General features: G+C 47.6%; 1 protein-coding gene and 1 long non-coding RNA gene across 3 annotated transcripts in view; one reads left to right on the plus strand and one right to left on the minus strand.

The window, feature by feature from the left end:
- Nucleotides 1-23,681, plus strand: part of ZMAT4 (zinc finger matrin-type 4) — a 367,024-nt gene that overhangs the window by 8,839 nt on the left and 334,504 nt on the right. The gene's annotated exons all lie outside the window — the stretch shown is intronic.
- Nucleotides 9,127-15,517, minus strand: LOC116558291. Its single transcript, XR_004271943.1, has 2 exons — nt 14,942-15,517; nt 9,127-9,212 (listed from the first exon to the last, which is right to left on the minus strand). It is a non-coding gene; the product is annotated as an uncharacterized LOC116558291 (long non-coding RNA).

Genomic DNA, 23,681 nt, shown 5'->3' on the forward strand with positions numbered 1-23,681 from the left:
AGGCTGTGCCTTGGTCAGGGTCACAGCCAGTGAGTGGCTTTCCTAGGTATGAAAACAAGACACTGTGCTGCCGCACACCATGCTTTTTCCAGAGTGGGCTACTTTGGGGGTTCCGTGTGCTCTAAAAGAGGGTGGTAGATTTCTTCAAGAAAGCGTGGAGCCACCTTTCCTTCCTTTTGTCCTTCCTTCTCAGAAGCCACGCCTTTGGCTCAATCTGCTTATTAATTAAGACCAAATGAATGTGTAGCAGCTATCCCATTTACAGCAGTGAGTTTGGGTGCTTTGCACGCCCCCCCGGCCCCGTGGTGGCCCTCTGGGTCCCCTCCTGATGGAGTGTAGCATTTGTGAATTTTTTTCCCAAATATGTGCTCTCCCCGCTGTGGTTTCCTTTGGTGCATAAACTCAAGGCAGCCCGAGACAGTCTGCACAGGGTGAAAGTCACAGCTGGCTGGCTCCATGATGTGTGCCAGGGTCACCTGGGGGCTCCAGGGTGCCTTTCCTAAGCAGAGCAGGTGGCGGCTCTGATGGGCACACCCTTGGACCGTTCACAGGCTAATTGGAAAAAGTGGACAGGCCTGCCTGAAAGTAGGGCAGGACGAAGAGGAGCGGTGTAGGCTGCCTGGCTGTTTGCTGCTCTGATTATTTTAATAATAACTCATTGTATGGTGTTTTGTATTCATAAGCCTCTGAGGTGGGTGGGGAAGGTACTGGCACCCCCATTTTGCAGAGGGAGAAACTGATGCTTGGAAAAGCAAAGCCACTGTACTTAATTTCTAAAGGCAGCAGGAATAAGAGCCAGGCATGGAATGAGCTAGATTTTCTGCCTGCAAATACAGCCCTACCTGTCATCGATAAGGGCTTCTTGCTAGCCTACCTGATGTTTCTGGAGAAGGAGGGGTGCGGAGTAGCACCCTGTGGAGCCCTGACAGATGCTGGAGGAGTTACAAGTAATGACTTTGGGTCCAAGGGTGTATTCAGCTGAGGTCGAGTGTAGGTGCTGAGAAAAGTGGATGCAGGCGAAGGTGAACATGGACTCACAGGACTCACGGGGGCAGAGGGTCCCAAGCCCTGAGCACTAAAGAATGCTGGCCTCATGGAAGGCAGGAGGGGTGTGCTGGGTGCAAGTGCAGATCTGGAGCTGAGAGCTGGCATGGACTGTCCGTGGCTGCTCAGGGGCAGATTGGCTCCACGGGGAGATGGGAGGGGACAGTGGCGAGAGGTGCCCCAGCATGCCAGGCTCCATCTCACCTGCAATCACATGGCTGTGAGAGGACCAAAGGGGGGGGCAGAGGCTGGGGGGCTCAGAGCTGTTTTTCCCCCTCTGCCCTCTCCCTGGCCTTTGCTCCTGTTGAGAATGCAATTGCTCTATGGGGCTGCAGGAAGAGAGAAAGGGAGATTGGGAGGTTTGCTGTCTTGTCAGTTCTTACCATGCCTTGGGAAACAGATGACTTTTGATTTCTTTAAATTTTTTTATATTTTCCAAATTTCCTATAGTAAACCATTATTTTACAAATCAGAAAACACGCTTTTTTTTTTTTTCTTCTGAGATGAAGTCTTGCTCTGTTACCCAGGTTGGAGTGCAGTGATATGATCTCGGCTCACTGCAACCTCTGCCTCCTGGGTTCAAGCAATTCTCCTGCCTCAGCCTCCCGAGTAGCTGGAATTACAGGTGCCTACCACCATGCCTGGCTAATTTTTGTACTTTTAGTAGAGATGAAGTTTCACCATGTTGACCAGGCTGGCCTTGAACTCCCAACCTCAGGTGATCCACCCGCCTTAGCTTCCCAAAGTGCTGGGATTATAGGTATGAGCCACCATGCCTGGCCAAAACAGGCTTTTAAAATCAATCATTCCAACCACAAATGTTCAAGCAGTTACTATTCATGTAGTAAGATTAGGATAGGCAGATTTGCAGAATGTGGGAAGAGAAAGGAGAAGTTATAAGACAACAAGAAAAAGAAAGAAAAATGGGAGCAGAGTGGGGAGTTGTTGGGGAACCCAGAAGGGATGCTCAGAAATTTAAGAGCAGCGCTCAGCACAGGAGCAAGCCGATGCATAATGTCTTTTAAAGTTAGAGGCAGACTCTTTGGTGTGATAAGACACAAACCAGAAAGAAAGAAAAAGAACCTAAGGCTGCCCGCTGTTTTCAAATGTTGAAGCATTTGGTCATCACCCTGATTTTACAGATGAGAAAGCCAAGACTCACCAAGGTGCCCTGAGTGGCCGACTCCAAGCCTGTACGCCGTCTGCTGTGCTGTGCCATGCACTCACCCCCTGTGGGCTGCAGCCAGGACTCCAAGCTGTGTGACCCTGGAGGCCTGGGGGAGCGAAGGCAGGAGGCGGTTGGGGCATTGCTCTGTCCGCCCCCAGAGAAGCCCCTTCTGCATTTGCCCTTCCTGATCCCCAGGGGTCTGAAGAAAGATGCTGGCAGGGCATTCCCCGACATGTCCCCTTTGTCACTGGGGACTGGTTGGCTTCAGTCTCTTCAGCAAGGAACACCCTGGCTCTGGAGCTGTGTGAGTTTTGAGCTCTGTTCTTTGATTTCTCCATGAGGCAAATAATGTGCGTTTCTTCCCCATTCTTCAGTTTCCTTAATAGGAGACATGAGCTTTTGACATGTTATGTGCTCTCTTATTCCTTGCTCAGATTGTTGAGAATTGATAGGTACACTTGTAAGCTTAGAGGATCCAGCCATGGAAAAAGTGACCCAGTTCTCAGCCTCTCAGAGCTTAGATTCAAGTGGGGGAGAGAGATGGCAAACACATAAGATAGCCTGTGGAAGGGCCAATGAGTGCAAGGGAGGAACGTGACGCCCCACAGGGGAGCAGGGAGTGAGAGGGTCTCACTTATACATGCCGCTGAGCCAGACACCTGAAGGCAGAGAGGGGTGGTCCCTGTGGGTATTTAGGAGACCAGTAGTCCAGCCCAAGGAGCCCCTGAAGCTAGAGACACTTGGGGTGCCAGGACTGGGAGTTTTGAGCCATAGACAAGAAGTAACATTGTCTCTGATTTAAAATGATTGCTCAGGAGGATCACTTGAGGCCAGGAGTTCGAGGCGGCAGTGAGCTATGACCGTGCCACTGCACTCCAGCCTGGATGACAGAACAAGACTCTGCCTCAAAATAAATACATGAATAAGTACAAATGTGAAAATGAATATATGGATCACGCTGGCCGCTATGTTGATAGCACTTGTGGAGTGGGGCCGTGTGGAGGCAGAGACGCCCTGGGAGGCACTGGTCCTGGCAAGACGAGTGCTTCCTGGGGTTGGGTGGTGACAGTGGGAAGGGAGAGGTAGATCCTGGGTATGTTTTGAAGGGAGAGCTGGCAGGATTTGCTGATGGGTTGAAGGTGGCGTTTGAGAGACTAGTGTTCAACGATGATTCCAAGGCTTTTGGCTTGAGACGAAAAAGACTGTGGAAGGAGCAAATTAGAAATTGTGAGGAGTAGAGTGGAAGGAAGTGTTTGTTTGAAGGATGTTGGAGCTCTAAGTGAAGTACCCACTAGACTGCTGTGTTTTGGTCTGAAGTTCAGAGATGAGCTCTAAGCTAGAGGACCTTGGGAGTGATCAGTGTCTCATGGTTTCTATGAGATTGCTAGGGAGTGAGTGTAGACAGATAGGACGTAGAAAGACGGATCCTGAGAATGGCAGTATTTATAGATCTAGTCTGGGGTTTGCAAACTCTTTCTTAAAGAGCCAGATCATAGATATTTTAGGCTTTACCGGCTGTACAGTCTTTACTGCAGTTACTCAGCATTGCTGCTGCAGCACAGAAGCAGCCATAGAGGACATATAAACGAAGGAGCATGGCTGTGTTCCAATAAAACTTTATGTACAAAGCAGGAAATCCACCCACAGGCCACAGGTTTGCTGACCTTGGATCCAGGACACTGAAGATGAACCAGCAATGGGACTGAGCAGGAGCAGCCTGGAGATGGGGGTGGACCGGGAGGAGGTTGCCTCAGAAACAAAGCAGAGCATTTCTGCAGAAGGAATTAGTGATCTGCTGGGTCAAACCCTGCTGGCATAAGAAGTAAGGCGAGCACTAAAGATTGCACGTGAGCAGTGTGGAGGCCGTGGGTGAGCTGATGAAAGCATTTTGGTGGAGGATGAGGCGAGAGGCCCCTGGAGTGGGTTCAAGGAGAGGCATTGGTGATAATGCATGCAAACAACTTCCTGGAGGAGTGGAGCTGTAAAGCCATGCAAAACAATGAAACGTCAACTCTAGGGATGCGTGGCGTCAAAGCTAGTGTTGCTTGTTTAAAAATGGGGAAAGTAGCGGGATGTTTGTATTGGATGGAAAAGGGTCAGTGTGCAGGGCACAAAGGTGATGGTGGAGGGGTGGAGGTGAGAATGCCTCGAGTCGGGTAAGGAAGTGGGGCCTGGCCTCTGTCCAGCTTTCAGGGGAGGAGGAGATGGTAGCCAGAGGCCGTGTGATGGGGTGAATGGGGCAGGGTGGGGACCCTCTTGGATGCCTTTATTTTCTCAGGGAGCAGCATGCTGGATCACAAGCTTCGGGACAGGACAGGAAGGACCTTGGCCCGGCGGGTCGTGGAGGTGAATGCCCTCTGCCCACAGAGCGACAGGGAAGCCGGACAGTGACAGAGAGATGTGCTGAGCGTCTACATCAAAATTAAAAGGTTTCTTCCAGTGCTGTCACTCGAGCCTTTCACCGCAAAAGGGGCCCTGTGAGCTAGGAGAGTTATGACTGAATTAATAAGGCCAAGATGAGGGCGTGGATCGAGATCCTCAAACACAGTCTCATAGATTCCTCCAGGCCTGGAGCTACAGCTGAGGTGGCTCTTGTAGGATTGCACTGAAAAGAAATGGAGTTGCTTGCCCGGAGTGAGGAATGACCCTCCTCAGAAATCAGGCAGGTGGCAGGGCTGAGGAGTCCGTTGGCTGGGCTCAGGGGGAGTTAGGGAAGATTGAGGCACTTTCTGCTCTCCTCCTAAAGCTTTTTGCTTTTGAGACCTTTTGCTTTGTTTTTAAAAGTATCTTCCTATGAGGGAGGAGGGAGTGAGAGGAAGATCACCTTCTCCAATTTTTACGTTAAGAAACTGTCTTGGGGAGAGAAGGGACTTACCCAGGGTCATGTGATTTGAATGGGAGGATGGATCTCAGAAGGTGGGAGTTGAATCCTTTGCTGTCTCAGACATCCAGGAGGGAGGGAGAAAGGGAAGTGAGGAGAAGAAGAGATCGGCTGGAGAGGAGTTGGACATTCCAGGTAGACTGGGGAGAGGGAAATGCTGGTGTGAACCAGGAAGGAATGGAACACCTAATGATTCTGTTTCCATTTCCACAGGGAAAGAAAAATGAAAACAGACCAGGGAACACGTGGGCTGCTAGGGAAGGAAACTGGCTTGGGGCTTTGGAAAAGAGCACCGTCTATAGTCTCATACGTGGCAGAATGACTTTTTGTGGAGGCTACACTGCCTGGGACTGAGGGTGGGAACTGAGGCTGAAGGGACACACAGCATTTGCTCAGGGAGCCTCAGCAAGGGTGCCAAGGGATCCGTTTATGTCAGCGCGCCATCAGGACAGCCTGAAAGGACTTTGGCCTCATGATGTGCAGTTGAACCTCCGTCTGTCAATTTATCTGAGAGGGAACTCTTCCTGTTGCAAAGGGCCCAGCACCCTGGGTTCACTTAGAGAGTGAGGTCAAGTGCCAGAGTGATAACGGCAATAAGGAGTCTGTGGCTCAGGACTGAGCAAGGAAGAGAACTCACCCATTTTTTCTTCGCAACTGACTCGTGGTGGTCTTTGCAGGTGAAATAGACAATCTGAGAGTACAGATCTGTAGTGAGCTGGAGTTGATCTAATCCAAGGTAACTCCACAGACTTCACTCCAATAGTCCAGGAGGCTGCAAAGTCCCAGTGTCCCCAGCTCTGAACCACCTGGTACATGTCTTATAGGCCTGGCGTGGGGATTGGATGGAGTGTAGGTGTTCAAGCATCTGGCATAGTGCCTGTAATGAGCAAGGTGCTCCAGGATCTATGGCCAGTGATAAAGGCCGCTGCTGGTGGTGGTGATGGCAGCAGGCATCTAGGAGTTCTCTCTCCAGGTGTGCCAGGCCAGGGGACTGGGGCGGCCAGGTCAGGCGTGACCTGTGGCACTGCTTGCTGCAGAGCTGCTGGGGTGATTAGTAAGAAAGCTGCAATACCTGTGTCCGACTGTCACAGCTCCAGCGCTTCCTCCCAAATACTGCTGGCCAGGGTGTTTGCATTCTTTGGAAGAAAGACACTGGAGGGGAACAAAGTAGCGTTGCCAGGGTAGCACCCTCAGAAAAATAAATCCTAGAAAGGAAACTCTGAAAGCTTCTAGAACCATAATATTCAGACAGGTTTAAAGAGAACCCAAAATTCCTGCAATGCTCAGAAAAGCAGAAACATAGATTTCTCATCCTAATCAAGTGATTTGTGGGAAAACCCTATCCATCTCTCTAACCTGAGCTGAATCAAGTGAATGATCAGCTGTGAGTTGCAGAATGAGCTCTGAGGCAGCCACAAGGCTGGTTTATGATTCTGCAGAACTTTTCTGCGGCATGAATTTTTGGACAAGCAGGTGACTTCAAAGGAAAGAAATGCCTTCCCTCCTCACCTTTTCTTCGGCTGTCAGCATAGGGATCGATGTTGGGTGCAAGGGTGTCCCCTAATTAGGCCCAGGGCAGGGTTTCTGGGGCTCTCATCAGTCCAGGTGATTCTGCCCACTATGGGGGAGGGTGGTGGCATCTGTCCTCAGACTTCTGAGGAGTGGCTGTGATGGAGAGTGGCTGGCCTGACTATGCACTTAACCACTACATTGTCATGGGAGCTGTTGGGTTGAGCTAGTTCCATCTCTGTATGGAAAAAATACAATCAATGTCTCATTGCACCCCTAGAAAGAAAAGAATGAGTGTTCCGATAGCATGGGCTTTGGGGAGAGCTGTTTTTTCAAGTTGGTCTGTGTTATCAGTTCCTATACAGTTGCTCCTAAGTATTGTTGCTTTGTCTAGGAACAGAGATTTTTCCTTTTTTTTTTTTTTTTTTTCTTTTTCGAGACAGGGTCTTGCTCCTCGCCTAGGCTGTAGTACAGTGGTGTGATCATGGCTTACTGTAACCTCGACCTCCTGGGCTCAGGTGATCCTCCTGCCTCAGCCTCCCCAGTAGCATGACCACAGGTGTGTGCCACCACACACAGCTAATTATTTTTGTTTCTAAATTTTTTTTGTTGAATGGAGCCTTTCTATGTTACTCACACTGATCTTGAACTCCTGGCCTCAAACGATCCTCCCACCTCAGCCTCTCAAAGCACTAAAATTACAAGACATGAACAACCATGCCCAGTCAGTGAACTGACATTTTCAAATCAAGGCTTACATAAATTCCAGAACATTCTAAGTGGTCTCGAGAAGTTACATGAAGCCAGTTTAAGTGTGTTTTAACCTACAGGGAAGACGCTGTGTCATACTGAACGGTGTGGGGAGTTGGGTGGTTGTTTGGGTTGGACTGAGCTGAGGAGGAGTTAGGGGGTGATGTGTGAATCTCGGTACGAGCATAGAGTGTCAAAACATTCAACATGCTGGGGGGTGTTTTCCATACAGAAAATAAATTTACTATAGTTCAGAGACAGAGAAATATAACAGCTAAAAATACATGGAAGAATGTTTAACTCCCTGAGTAATTAGCATAGTGTCATAGTCAGGTGGGTGGCTTTGGAGCAAAGCATGGAGTCCTGGCTCTGAAGTTAGGGGTCTGACCTTGCGCAGGTCTCTTGGTTGTGCCTTGTTTCCTCCTGTTAGAACAAGGACAAGATGGCCTACCTCATAGGCATTTTGTGGTGAAGGGTGATGATTCAAGCCAAACACTTATCACCAACAACAATTCCAATAATAACAATAATAAAAATGTTAATTAGAATGGAAATGAGTTGCCATTTTCCAGCTATAAAATTATTGAAGGTTAAAGATGACATTGCTCAGTGTCACAGAGATACGGTACCGAGCTGTAATTGGTGCTGTCTTTCTGGAAAGGATGAGGTTTTAGGATTTCTGTACTTTTTTTTTAAGATGGAGTTTGACTATTGTCGCCCAGGCTGGAGTGCAGTGGTGTGATCTCGGCTCACTGCAACTTCTGCCTCCCGGGTTCAAGTAATTCTCCTGCCTCAGCCTTCGGAGTAGCTGGGATTACAGGTTCGCACCACCACGCCTGGCAAATTTTTTGTATTTTTAGTAGAAATCGGCTTTCACCATGTTAGCCAGGCTGGTCTTGAACTCCTGACCTCAAGTGGTCCGCCTGCCTCTGCCTCCCAAAGTGCTAGGATTACAGGTGTGAGCCGCCGTGCGTGGCTGGATTTCTGTACCTTTTGATTTAGTTCTAGGATCCTATCCTAGGGAAATAATCAGAAATTTGGGGTAATATGCACGCACAAAATTGTTTACTGCAGTGCTATCTGTCTTCCTCAAAAACTGGAATCAACCCCCTAGCAGTGACAACTAGTTAAGTAAATTATGGTATGTCCATAGAATGGAGTACTGGGTTACCCTATAAAAGCATTTCAAGCATATTAATGATGTGAGACAATGCTCATGAAGCTGGAAATGAAATATCTTCTAAACTGGCTAATGGAATAGGTCTATGTGCATAAATATAAATAAAATATGCCAAAATGCAAATAGAGATTGTCTCTGGATGGTAACATGAGGATGATTTTTGTTTTCTTCTTTATATATATTTTTTGCAGTTTTCAAACATTTTACAGTGAGTCTTTATTCATTTTTATAACACAAATAATAAAAATTACAGAAAGGAAATGAGACCGAGTCACCTCTGAGTCGTTTAGGCAGTGGATGTTTTACTATGATTCCTTCCTGGCGTGGATTTCCTAAAAGCCTATCAGAACGCTTTGTGTGGAACCATTTCTTACTCCTCCCTGATTCAGATGGAAGTAACAAATGTTTTGGGGATGGAAAGAAACATTTATTTCATTTTTATTTCTTAAGAGACAGGGTCTTGCTCTGCTACCCAGGCTGGAGTACGGTGGCATGATCACAGCTTAATTCTTGAACTCCTGGGTTCAAGGACTTCCTCTGCCTCAGCCTCCTGGGTAGCTGGGACTACAAGTCAGAGCCACCATGCCTAGCTAATTTTTTAAAATTTTTTTTGTAGGGCTCAGTTCTGGCCATGTTGCCCTGGATGGTCCTGAACTCCTAGCCTCAAGTGATCCTCCCGCCTCAGCCTCCCAAAGTGTTGGGATTGTAGATAGGCACCACCGTGCCTGGCTGAAACAAATATTTTGGAACAAAGAGGTGGACGTGAGTGTGCTGTGGGGACAGTGTCGGGCACAGTGGATAGCCTGTCCCCATTTACACGCTGCCCTGAAATTCATTAGCTTCCAGGAAGCCACAGACATGGTAGATTCCCCAAGAGCCAGTCACTAGCAAAGCCACAGCCAGAATGGAAATCAGCTGCTCTTTCTCCTTTAGGATTGTCATTGGAAAGCCAGGAAGCAGTTTCTTACAACAAAAAAGCAGTCCTGCCCACACAATGCTGATAGAACATGGGGCTGGAGATGCCTGGGATGCTGGAAAAACACTCAGCAGAGGCGATGGACCCAGAGGAGGAGACATCTTCCAGGAAACAGTCCTCTGAGGCCAGAGCTCCTTCTCCAGCTCCTCTCACCTGCTGCACCTTATGTGGCAAACACGGCGGCGTGGGAAGGAAATGTTTGTAAATTCTGTAGTACATTGAGTGCACCAGAGCAACGGGCTATTTAACAGAGATAATTCTCTTATACAGCAAATGCCTTTTGAGGATCTGTAGTCTGTCAGGTCTTGGGCTATGTGGTAGACATTCCCTGGTGGGTAAAATAGAGGCCTTGGCCTGAGTGGAACAAACTCATTTTTCTAAGTTGGACAACTTGCTTCCCATATATCTGGTTTCAAAATCAGAATTTTAAAATATATTGGTTTTACTGAAAGTAGGACACACTTGCTTTAGATCTGTGAAATATTGTAGAAATAGTGTTTTTTTTTTTTTAGTGCAGATGTCCCAAGTGTTCTGTAAGTTTAAATATTTTTGTTTAATTCATTCTTAACACCATCATCTGTGAGATGAGGCAAGGAGGAGGTGCCTTCAAGTGAGGAGTGGGGGGACAGGTTTTAGCCCTAGCTTTGCCCCTGCCGCAATGTTTCAGGGCACCCCTTGATGTCTGTTCAGTGAGACTGGCTCTTGTGATTGACGGTTGACCACCGGCCACTCAGAGGCTCTTTGCCGAGGAACTGCTATGTGTTTTCTGCCATTGGAAGCCATTCATTCATTGATTGCAGAGCTTTTTTAAGGCTTGAAAATGCAGCGGCTATTGTGTTATTCTTTCACTACACTGGGGGCCAGAATGAGCTCCTTAAAATCCTTGGAGGCTCTGGGTTTGGTTTAGCGAATGTAAATTGTGTTTTCTGTAGGGATGTAGCTTTCCACTGTGCAGGGTGTTGGGACTTGGGTTCCTTCTTCCTGCTTCTGGAATGTGCCCAGGTCTTTTGCTTCTTTTAAAGATTTGACATGACCGTGGCCAGCTCTATAAATAGTCCCAAACAGCAGCTATAATGCTGGCGTGATGCTGACTTTTTTTTCCAGCCACCCACTGAAAGTCTTGGGAGAAAATTCTCTCTCTCTTTCTCTCTCTCCCCACTCCTTCTCTCTGTTTCCCTCTACAGACACACAGACACACAGACACACACACACACACACACACGCATGCATGTTTATAGTACCATGTCTAAACAGAAGCAAAACCTTGAATGTGTTCAAACATATCTGTGGTTTTGTTTCTTTTGTTTTTTTAGGATTTAGATAAAAAGGAGTTAAAAAGCTTTTCAACAACAGAAAACAAAATGACTTTCCTAAGTACCTATTATGTCCAGGCATTGTGCTGAATTAAATTAGCTCCTGTCTTCAGAGGGCAGAGTTCAGCAAGAGGGCAGCTTTATCAGCAGTGAACCGTTCCAGGCTTCCTGGGGATGAACTATAAGAAGACACCTTTCATGTATTCCTGGGAACTTTACAGCTGTACAGAGGATCGTTAACAATTGCATTAGTTGCTAGGGCAGTGGTAATGAAGTACCACATACCAGGGGGGTTTCAACAACAGACATTTATTGTCTCCAGTTCTGAAGGCTGGAAGTTCAAGGTCAAGGTGCCAGCAGGGCTGGGTCCTCCTGAGGGCTGTGAGGGAAGGATCTGCTCCCGACCACTGTTCTTGGCTTATAGACGGCCATCTCCTCCCTGTGGGTCTTCATGCAGCTCCCCTCTATGCATGTCTGTCACTGTGTCCAGATTTCTCTTTTTACAAGAGCATGAGTCATTTTAGATTATAGCCCACTCTAATGATGTCATTTTGACATCTGGGTTAAGACCCTCTCTCTAAATAAAGTAACATTCTGAGGGAGTGGCACCTAGGATTTTAATATGTGAATTCAGAGAGGATACCTTTCGCCTTGTAATGAGAGTCTTTTAGGTAATGCTTCTTTCTCTGGGAATAACTTTCCTTAGACCTTCCCAGGCGGCCAGATTTATAATATAGTCCATCCGTGAACAATGAAGGGGTTAAGGGTGCCAACTTCTTGCACAGTCAAAGCTCCATGAGTAAATTTTGACTTCCCAGAAGCTTAACTACTAATAGCCTACTACTGAACAGAAGCCTTACCAAGAACATCGACAGTCAGTTCACACATGTTTTGTATGTTCTGTGTTTTATATACTGTCTTCTTATTGTAAAGTAAGCTAGAGAAAAGAAAATGCCATTAAGAAGATCATAAGGAGACTGGGCATGGTGGCTCATGCTTATAACCCCAGCACTTTGCAGGCTGAGGTGGGAGGATTGCTTGAGCCCAGGAGTTTGAGACCAGTCTGAACAACACAGCGAGATATCATCTCTACGAAAATGTTTTTAAAAAGTAGCCAGGTGTGGTGGCGCCTGCCTATGTGGTTCCATCTACTGGGGAGGCAGAAGTAGGAGGATCACTTGAGCCCAGGAGGTCCAGGCTGCAGTGAGCTATGATCATGGCATACCATTCCAGCCTGGGCCGCAGAGTGAAACTCTGTCTTATAAACAAACAAAAGATCATAAGAAAAAGAAAATGTATTTACTATTTATATTTACTGCTCATTAAGTGAAATGAGGATTATCATAAAGGTCTTCATCTTTGTTGTCTTTGTGTTGAGGGAGCGGAGGAGGGATTGGTCTTGCAGTCTCAGGAGCGGCAGAGGCAGAAGAAGACCAGTGGGTCATTGCAGTTCAAATCTGTTCAAAGGTCCACTGTATTTCTCTCCCATTCCTCTAAGAAGTGAGTTCCACAATTCACATAGTTTTCAAATGTAATTCCATAAACCCAATCCCCTTGCTATAGCTAAACCCATTTCCTTTTCTGTGGTGCTGGTGGAGAACCCTGTCCTACCCTTGGTCTAGTGGGTTAATAGCCATTTTCAAGGCCATGACACATCCGTCTTCTTTCCCGTTCACATCTTGGCCTCCCCTTGCTACAGAACTCTTCCAGTTCAGCACAACCAGTAGATGCCTACAAGGAGAGTCTTAGAGGAGCTCCTGTCCTGGGCCAGATGGATGCACAGAAGGGCGGACCAATGACCTCCTCTATTCTCTCACTGCCTGGCCAGCCTTGGGCACTGCGGGCAGAATTCGTGCTTCCTGGGGGAGTGGGATGACCTCAGCTGTATTTCAGCTCCCAGCCTCGCCTTGGCGGTGCCCTGGGCTGCAGCACTGACTCTGTCAGTTCACACACTCCACCTCCATGGCCCATGAAGACACCCCACCCCACATATGTTCTAGCCTGCTTTCCCACTGTTCTTACTAATTTGGAAATCCCATGGTGGGGGGCTGCTTGCAAGCACCGATATGCTGTATTGACAGCCAATTCCTTTTACACTCATTAACTCTTTTCAGCCAATTCCCCTGTAACAATAAGCTTGCCAGCTCCTCTGTTGTCTCCCCCTCAGCGTGTCCTGTCCTGGTCTTACACCTGCAGTCACCGTACCAGGGGGTTGGTCCTGGGTAAAGGCAGGCCGCCGTCCAGCAGTACAATTGATTGGAGCACACACATCTGGACAAGAGTTTGTATGTGTACTATGGGAGGAGACATGTGGACAGGGACTCAAGGGGTCAATTATGTTTGCCCTGGAGGAACCCAGAGCTCCTCCAGGGAGAGCTATAACTCTGAAGGCCAGGTAGACAGACAGCCACACGTCTAGCTTTGTCCCTGGCCGTCTGAATGCCTTCTCTAGGTGTTTCAGGCATTGGACAGTTCCTGGGTGAAACACCAACAAATACAGCCTGTGGAGGTCTGACCAGCACATGTGCGTTTTTGGGGGCTTTCTCCTGCCCTTTTCTGACATTCTGGGACCACGCCACGTGCTACAGATGGGAAGTCACTAGGAAAATAGCAAGAGGGAGAGGCATTGTTCTTCCACTGAATTCTGAATCCAGTCATGACTGCCTTCTCTGGTGGTGTTTACTAAGAGAAGCCATGTCTGAAACCATGCCTGCTGCAGTCCAATCAGCTCAGACAAGAGTGCTAATTAGGGAAAGCCTTGGGCCACTGATCAGATAAAACCACGAAAATAAATTCCAGTAGCTAAAAACCATCCAGGTGCAAAAGTATAACCACCAATACATTATGTTTAAATTGGGTGTGCTTAGCTGCCCTGGGAGGGGCGCACAGAAACACATTCTAATATAAGTAGAACTTTCATAATTTTTACCTGAGGGTGAGAGAGAAGGGGAAGCAAGAGAAAGATGCACGTGTATAGTTTAGGGACCCCTGTTCTCTGGGTGTGCCAGAGACTCAACTGTGAGATTCGAGGTAGGTGGATCAGTCCATTGGCAAAGTAGGAAAGGGTTTGGGTGAATGCTGACGTTCACTCCCCGTGTACATCGTATCCATTTGTTAACCGAAACAAATACTTGCTTCAGAACCCACTAAATAGCCACCACCCTTCCATCTTCAGGTGAGACCTTAAGTTAACTCTTGCTGTCTCAGGAGGTTCTTCTCTGTGAAAGAATGCCCGGTGGTGGTGATCTCAGAAGTGGATGTGATGAGTGTGGCCAGTAGGAGCGCCATGCTGGGGAGGCACCAGGTCTACCTCTGGAAGAACAGTGAGCACAGCAGGCATTCACTGGATACCGAGTGCTTAGAACTCAAGCCACGAAAGAGGCCCGAGGCACAGATTGACCCTGCGTGCAAGTTGCAGAGAATTTGAATGAGGGGGCAGAACACAGACCACATGTTTAGAGAACAACGAAGGGTTCAGTGGGGTCAGCGGGGTGCTGTGGCTTGCAGAAGCGGATGACCCCCAGTGGCAGCCACAGCAGGCTGCAGGTGCAGGGAAGGGGTTGAGCCAGGGCCTTCTTAGTCTTCAAGGAGTGGAAGGTGGGGAAGGGGCCATGGCCGTGGCTGGGACGGCCACCTGAGCAAAGGCCCCTCAAAGGCTGCGCGTGGGAAGTATGCGTGGAAGGGAGAACGGCCTTAGCCCTGCCGGCATCCATCTGTAAAAGTTGATAGTGTTTTGAAAAATAGTTCCAGTTTGTGTTTTTATGAAACGGAAGTGGCTGAAAGGAGACCAGTACCTCAGCTCGTCACAACATCCCTATCAGCTTCCATCAGCACAATGCTGTCCCTGGCCATCAAGGCTATGGCTCCAGCCTACTTTCGTTTCTGAGATAGAGTCTCTCTCTGTCACCGGGTGCCAGGCTGGAGTGCAGTGGCGCAGTCTCGGCTCACTGCAATCTCCGCCTCCTGGGTTCAAGGAATTCTCCTGCCTCAGCCTCCTGAGTAGTTGGGACTACAGGCATGCGCCACCATGCCCAGCTAATTTTTGTATTTTTTAGTAGAGACGGGGTTTCACCATGTTGGCCAGGATGGTCTCGATCTCTTGACCTCATGATCCTCCCACCTTGGCCTCCCAAAGTGCTGGGATTACAGGCGTAAGCCACTGCACCCAGCCCGGCTCCAGCCTACTTTCTCAGCCTATGTCTTCCCCTCAGTCTGCCCATTGCCCCTCTGTGCCTAATTGAACCCACTCCTCTCTATGGGACCTCTGTAAACGTAAGACACACTGACCCCTCCACCTGACTACTCTCCTCTCAACCCTACAGGTTCAAACCTATTCATCTTCCACAGTTTGGTTCAAATGTCATGTCTTCTATGCAACCTTTCCTGACCTCCTCTCCCCTCCTGTCCCTGGCTCTAAGAGATGCCCATAGTCATTTATATGTTGTGCTCTTTATTTTTCTTACCATTTACTAGTAAAATATTGATTGGGAGCCTACTGGGTATTAGGTACCACTCTCTGGGTAAATCAATGAACAAATCAAAGACTTCTATTATCACTGAGCTTACATTTTAACCAGGGAACACAATATCCCTAGTATTCTAAATTATTGTGTCCCTACATAATAGGGACACTATAAATAGTGTCCCTATTATTCTATCTAATAATAGAAATAACATAAGTATATCATATACAATGTTAGAGATAATTTTTTTTTTTTTGAGACAGGGTCTTGCTCTGTTGCCCAAGCTGAAGCATAGTGGTTCAATCATAGCTCACTGCAGCCTGCAACTCCCTAGCTCAAGTGATCTTCCAGCTTCCTGAGCAGCTGAGGTTGGGACTACAGGTGCACACCATCACACCTAGCTAACTGAAAAAAAATTTTTTTTAGAGAGATAGGGTCTCACTATGTTGCCCAGGCTGGTCTTGAACGGCTGGTCTCAAGCCATATTCCCACCTCAGCTTCCCAATTACTGGGATTACAGGTGTGAGCCACCACACCTGGCTTGTGATAACTGTCATGAACAACAGAAAAAGAGAGCAGGAGAACGGGATTGGGAGTGCTGAGGTTGGGAAGGTAGCGGGTTGCAATTTTAAACAATGAGGGCTTTAAGCAGGCCTCTTGGAGCGGTGCGTCTGCAAAGCAAAGGCCCCTTGGTGGAAGTGTGCCTGATGTGTTCAAGGAAGAAGGAGGCCAGTATTATTACCCAAGGATGGAATATGGGGAGAGAGGGAGGGAATGGGCAAGGGAAGTCATAGTGGGAACACACACATAGGGTCTGCTAGGCTGTTTTAAGGACTGAAGGAGGCAAGAAGATGATTTTGAACAGAAGAGATATATGATGCGATTTTCTCTGTAGAAGAGTCCCTCTGGGTGCTGTGTTTAGAAGGGACTGAAGGCCATGAAGAACGGAAGCAGGTGTGGAGGCAGTTAAGAGGCCACTGTAGTTATCCAGGTGGCCTGGCTGGGTGGAGGTGATGAGAAGGTGGCTCGGTTCTGTGTGAATTTTGTATTTTATTTTTGGCGAGTAGCTTGTGAAATAGGGGAGAAGGACAGAATCGAGAATGACTGCAGGAAATTTGGCCTGAACAACTGGACGGCTGGAGTTGCCAGGCCAGAGATAAAGAAAGCTGTGAGGAGGGCGGCTGATGAATGAAGAGTGTTGAGCTGGTCCCCGCTGGACTAGAAGCTACTTAGAGTAGGTTTGCTGCATCATTCATCTTTGCCACCTCCCTGGGGTCTCAGGAATGATAATTGATGGATGCCTATTTCAGGGGCTGTTATGATTGCAAAGCATCCCTGCCATGGGATGGCAGTCATGAATTTCAGAATGGTTGTCGTGGTCAGAGCATTGTGTCTGGCTGCTTCCCTGGCTGGACATTTGTGCTTCTTTGACACCATCCAGAGGTTCAGTGCAGGGTCTCCAGGGGAGCACGGTGGGTTTCATGAGGATTTCATCTTGAGTGGATTAATCTCATGAGCTCCTGGAACACTGGATTTCGGCACAGAATATTTTGTTGGCCAAAATTCTCTTTCTAATCTTTTCTCTCCCTAATGAAGATGATTAATTGGTGTTAATTGGTAGGCCAACAGAGTGTGAGTGCGTTAAAAATTAAGTGTTCCTTTTGGATTCTGGGGAGGCCAGAGTGGGTATGTTTAGCATCGCATGAGACCTGGACTTCAGAGGTTTCTGGTCAAAATTCCACTTTGTTGGTAGAGATCAGGGAGAAACATACCTAGGCTAAGACAAGGGGCTACTTAATTACAATAATCTCAGTGGGGTTGTACCCCAGTGATAAAGACTTGTTGACATGGACCCTGATCATTACCAAGTCAGTGCAATAGGAGACTGCACTCCACAGGTGCTTAAGAGACTATCTGCTTAGTGCCAGCCACCGTGTCAGGTATGGCAGGACACATAGGTGCCTGACACCCTGTCCCTGCCTTTAGCACATAGTCTATGGGAAGAGGCAGGAGCATGAATGGTAACAGGGACAGTTGTGTTCTGGAAGAGGAAGTGATCAGTTACCCAGTGGACCTGGAGGTGCTTTCTAGAGGAGATGGTGGTTGAGTTGTGTGGAGAAGGATGCGGGGTGTTCTCGAAGATGAAATGGGGAGGCCCTTCCAGGCTGATGGCAGCAGCCTGGTAGGAAAGAAGGCCTTGGAGGCAGGGCCCAGTCACCAAAAGCCTTGCAGGTCATGGCAAAAGTCTGGACTTTATCCAATAAGCACTAGGTAGATACTAAAGGTTCTTAGGAAGAAGAATGATGGAAATTAGTAAGTGGGTCTCTAGTGTGTCATGAAAGTGAGATTGGCGGGTGGGATTCTAGAGGGAGACAAGCTAAAGGCTTTTTGCAGTAGTCCAGGTGATAAGGGATGATGACCCGGATTAGAGCATTAAGCGGTGGAGACCAATTGAAGAGGTATTGGTAACTTTCTTCACCTCAGTTACTTTTGAGTCTTAAAACTACTCTGTAATGGTAATGATGGGGAAAACAGCAATTACTTTTCCACCAACCTGATATTAAGGGCTGGGTCCTTTCCTCACTTAATTTCCATGACCACTCTATGAAGTAGGTACTATTATGAATTCAACCTATATGTAAGGGAAACTGAGGCACAGATTTGAATAAACTGCCCAAGGTCTCACTTAACCAGGGTATAAGTCTGGGCATTTGATTTCACCATCCACACCCTTAATCACACCACTATTAACGCCTCCCAGAGAGGCAAGACTGTCCCATTGTATGGATTAAGGGACTGAGGGTGACAGGAGACTTTGGGAAATGAGGGAAAGGAAAGGGTCTCGGATGGCTCCTGGTTTGGGGATTCTCAAATCTGGGGAACTGTAAAAATGCTGACAACAGGTCTAGAGTGTTTTATAGGGAGTAGCGTCTGGGGTGGAAGTTCAAGCAGAATGTGTGCTTGAGTGTGTGTTCCTGGAAGGAAGGACCTCTGATATGACAAAATGCAGCTCAAATCCCACAGAGTCACAAAGCATCTTCCTTTTTCCCTAATCTGAAGTGGGAATGGTAGGTGTGTGGTGAGTTAACCAGGTCACGCCCACCGGGCTTACTCTGTTTGTGTTGAGGTCCTCACCCCTTCTAATCAGCATCCCAGGGTGGAACTCTCAGGTTGTCCAAGTGGAATTTACATCACCAAAAACAACAGAAATTAACACCAGTGAGGAGGATGGATGTTCTTCAAAGGTCACGTGTCCTAACTGCTAATAACTAATGAAGTGAAACCATTTTAAGACCCTCTGGGACTACTTGGTGGGGTGACTTTGTTTGACCAGGTCCTGTGAATCTAGATCTTCCACTGGCAGAGCATGGCAGGCAGGTGTGGGGACTCCTTTGTTGCTGGATGACCTCATTTTGTTATCAGAGGTGGGGAGACTGAGGAATCAACCTTTTGAAGGAGAAGGCATCTTACCTAGTAGGGCCACAGGGATTCCTCTGTAAAACAAGTGACCCATGCACCATTTTGGTGTCTGTCACACCCCAAAACCAGGTTGAGGGATGGATGTTCCAAAGCCAAGTCAGGGAATCCTGTACTGAGTGAGGCCATTACAGAAGGCTGTCGTTGATTCGGGAACATCTGCCCAGCGAAAGGAAAGGTCATGGCAACAGCTTTTGGTGACTCATTTGCATTTTGGATAATGTTTTAAAATAGCTTTATTTCTGAGAGCCATTAAATCCTGATAAGTGGACATTTTTGTAGACAGAAAAACAAATAAGAAGCGACATTAGCATTATCTTTTCTGTGCACATGTGGCAGTGCGTCCGGGGAATGCTGATTTGGGACTTGAGTTGCCAATCAGGTGACACAGGGGGCTTCTCAGATGGGCTGAAGGCAACGTATCCCTTAAAGCGGCAGTCGGCCTCTTTGTTCCTCCCAAGGATTCTTCGTCTAAATCTCTCTGTCACCTTGCATGGAGAATTTTTTTTTAACCTCTTGGGGCTTCAGAGATTGAGGCTTATTGGTACTGACAAGCCCTGATTATTTAGCATCCTGGAGGCCATGGCTTCTGCTGTGCCGGTCCACAGAGGGTTGAGCTGGCTGGACCCTGCTGATGCTTCCAGTGGTCTGTGTTTTGTTAAGGGCTGTGTGGAATAGCACCCCACCTCTTTCCCGTTTAAATTCCAAAACAGCTGACCAAAACTAAAGACAAAAACTAAAAACAAGCAAAATCTGCTTTGGTCCTCTCCACCCCCTACCCCAGTTGGCATCACCCATCTCCCCTAATTCAAATCCAGTGTTGTTTTTTTGACAGTTGTCTTATAATTTTAAGCACTCAGAATGTTGCAGACAGCTTACTTCGGGTGTTACCCAAGGGGGTGTGGAGTGAGGGGCTGCTAGAGGGAGCCATCCGCTGTCACCAGCATCTTCGATCTGCTGTGCCACCGTTGGCAATCCCCCCGGCCCCCTAAGACCCACTCCTTCCCCACAACAGCTCACTAAGGCAGAGGGGACAGGTGCCTGCCCGCCCAGGACAGGAGCTTTGAGAGCACACTGAAGGCATTTCCCTGCTTGTTTACTCTCCTTCTCCAGGGTTGGGGGGCCTGGGGACCCAGAGGCCTACAGGGAGGGGGAGTCACCGTTACTTAGCAACAGCCACATCCTGTGACATGACTTGTGTCTGAGGGAAGGATGTTTCCACTGGAACCTGGAGGGCCAGGCAGCTTTTAGCGGTGCTCTGTGGGGTGCCCCCTTCAGACTTCTTCCTTGTGGGATGCTGTTTCCTGCCTGGAGCAGAGGCTCGCTTGCTCAGTGTGTGCGTGTGTGCATGCACGTGTGTGTGAACATGTACACGCGTGAGCACGGTGGATGTGATGGGGGTGGGGAAGCTGCCCGTGCTCCTCTGTCAGTGTGACCTCAGAGGTCCTGGAAGGTGCTCTCCGCTTCCAAGCAGAAACCCTCTCCCCTGTGGCTGACGGCTGCAGCTGCCAGAACTCCTGAGTTTGTCAAAGTTGGCCCGATTTCAGATATCCTTTTCTACTTTGAAATCAAGTCCCATGTTTTTCTCTGAAAGTCTAAAATTTAAGATAAATTTCTTTCACATTAAGCTTTAATCTGAGCTGAAAAACCAGTATATTTCGGAGTGGGAAGTCATTTTAACTCATCAGGAGGTAGTTTGTCAAATCCTTTCCTGAGAGCGCATTTTTATGGAGGAGAAAAGAGCATGAGGGAATGAGCCACGTGGTGGAAGAGACAGGCTTCCCTGCAGAGGAAAAGTGCTGAAAGGGAAATTGCATGGTGTCGATGAAGGATGAGTCCACACCTCAGAGCTGTCCCGGGCTAGCTAGCAGGTGGGTCGTCTTACTCCTCCTTGGGAAAACCAAACTCACTATTGGCAGTGGTATCCTTCATTGCTCCATGTCCTGGTGGGGGATCTTTTTCCCTGTCATTTCCCACCCGCTCCCTTGCTTCTCCTCTGCCCCAGCCTTCTCTGCAGCTCAGTGGAGATTTTGAGAATTCCTTGTATACTGCAACTTTATGCTTTTGGCTTTTCTGGATATATAGTTAGAGAAACATGGCTGTCCTTTTTCTGGTGACTGAAGTTCACCCTTATTGTGTCTATTTTCTCCCCAGGCCTTTGAACTTGAGAGTGGGTAGGTGTGGAGTAGGGAAGAAAGAGAAAAGAATGATTTGGCTTTATAGGAGAAGGAGAATGAAAAGTGGGAAGGAATCTTCGGACACTCTGCCCTCACAGAATTGTACTAATCTTCACTTCTCGGCCTCTTTATTTGCCCTGTAGCACCCTTAAGCAGATGTTGTAGCAACTCTTGTAAAAGAGAAACTAGTGCCTGGTGTCTCTGTGGGGCAGGAAGGCACAAGCTCCATCTTTACCTGAATGAGTGAGCAGCAAAGGCATATCTCTTCCCTTAGTGTAGCCCTTTCCTTTGAGGATGGAGACTATCTCAAGTGAATGGTCTCATTCATCAACCAACCTCCTTTGAAGGTCACTAAAGAGGTCCTGGGGCTTGCTTTACAAATGAGGGAGCCGGTGAAGAGAGAGAAGGGTGATATACATGCACTCAGACCACTGTGCAAAATGGGCACGTGGTCCCGGAGACAGCAGCTGCTGACACTGTGGCCCCAGCATCCCCTTCATTAGTCTGAAAAGGGAATCTTTGCTTTATTTGCAAGATCACAGTGCAGACCAATTTCTGCCTTGAATTGTTAAGGTCCACAGTTATAAAAATGGCTTTCTTGAGTCAATCGGCTCTTTCTAGTCAGTTACTCAGCAATTATGTTTTTCAGCATCTATCATGTGCCTGGTGTTTGAGGGACACGTTGGTGCCGGAAATATTCTAGGGTTCTATGAATCCATTCTCAGTCTTGCATGAGGACATAGGACACATAAGGAAAGAAACATACTGAGGGCTTTAGCAACACAAGAAAGATGCAGCTGAAATAAATAACTGACTTCTAGGGAAGGATAATCTCTTCCAGAATTAATCAGACTTCTTAATTTTTAAACTGTGTGTATAGCGGAGGGAAAAATGGCTTCTCTCCACCCTCCTAGGTTCTTTAGTTGGGCTACAAATTAAACTAACACAAGACAGATAACAGGAGAAGTATCATTTTAATTACAAGCATACACATGGGAGTCCCATCAAATATGAGACTTGAGGAAGGGTCAGATGACTGAAGCTGATACAGCGTCCTGGGCTACAGAAAGGAGGAGGGGCCAGAGACTCCAGGGGAGGCAGCAACCAGCCGCTAGAGGGCGAGGGAGGAGATGCATGATGGACAAAGGCCGTCTTGCTGTGCAGGTGAAAAGTCTCTCAGGGAAGAAAAGTTGTCTGGAGCAGCCCCTTTCCTGGTACAGATGCATTCACCAATGCAGATTTCCTTTATAGATGTACATTTATTTTACAAAAGGACAGCTTTTTAGAGCTACTCCTGTGTCTGCAGTTTCTCAGAATAACTAGCCCAAAATATGCCATAGAAGTGTATTTTGGGGTGGCATATTCTGGTCTCATGCTATCATATTTTGGGGTGGTGTGTCCTGAGCCCCAAAATGTGGAAAATTGGAAACATGCCCAAGGATGGTAAAGAAAACATCAGGGGACAAGCACAGTAAGAAACAGCTCATGTTTCTTAACATGAGGGGCCCATGCTGTCTCAGTCAGGAGAAGAGAAGGTGGATCAGCCTGCTCATGGTGTTCACGTGTGTGGAACTCTTCACTGAGTGGTCATGCATCATTCTTCAGTGGCCTAAGAATAAGATTCTCAGGAATAACTGTTTTTTGGGGGTCTAACACCAGGCATTTTAAGAGGAATTTTATGCGTCTAATTCACTCAGTTTCTCATTATTGCGGAGGACCAAGTGTCAGTTACAGTACTAGGTACCCAGGTGGACATGGTGAAATCCCTGCCCAAATAGAGCTTCAAGATTATCTCCTTTTGTCCTTCTAATGATCTTGTGATGTAGATATTCTTATCTTTTTTTTTTTTTTCTAGAGAATGCATTGAGACTGACAGAAGTTGCGCACGTTAGCCAAATCCAGCCACAGTGAGTGGCAGCCTGGAGGTTTTAGTTCAGATCTGTGTGACACCAAAGCCCGACATTATGTTTCTTTCTTGTGGTCAAAAAAACAAAAACAAAAATCTCTTTAGATATCAGTGTAAGGGAAATAGACACCAGCCCATTTGTAAATGGATCTCAACTAATAACGTATTCTGTAAGACAGTGGTGTTATGCAGACCAAAGGTGGTGTAAAGTTTCACAAGATCAGTAGACTTTCTTGGCGAAGATGAAGGTCGTCTGGGTCTTCTGGAAGCATGGCTTGTTTTATATGGCTAAAGGATGGGCTTTCCAGGTAAAGGGAGTAATACAAACATAAGTGAATAGAATAGAATAGAAGAGAGAACAAGCCCAGACATGGGAAATGTGAGGGAGCAGCATCTAAACCAGTGGAGTCAGGTGGGGGAGTCGTAGCAAGCAAGGTTGGATGGGTAGAGAGAGCCCATCCAACCCTGCTTGCTATGCAGTCCATCCCTGAAGGACTGTGAGGTCAGGAAGGGGCACTGCAGTTTGGTGTAATGGGCAATATTGCAGATTTTACAATAGGGACACTACATAAGAGTGATGGTGTTTAAAGATTGTGACTCTGGCGGGGGTGTGCAGATGAACCAGACAAGTGACGCTGAAGTCTGGGAGGCTGCCTGATATGCCTGCCTTTGGTGGTAGCCGTGCAATGGAGAGGCATGGGCAGGGACTTCTCAAAAGTCCGTTAAGGCAGGAATGCAGCATTAGAGCTCACACAGTCAGCTTTAGGAGCAGTGGGGATTTGTGATAATCTTTGCTTGAAGATGGACGAAGGGAGTAGACAGCTTAGGTGATCTTGG

This window comes from Sapajus apella, unplaced genomic scaffold, assembly GCF_009761245.1.
Source record: "Sapajus apella isolate SASKATOON/1434 unplaced genomic scaffold, GSC_monkey_1.0 scaffold21, whole genome shotgun sequence".
Classification (NCBI taxonomy): Eukaryota; Metazoa; Chordata; class Mammalia; order Primates; family Cebidae; genus Sapajus; species Sapajus apella.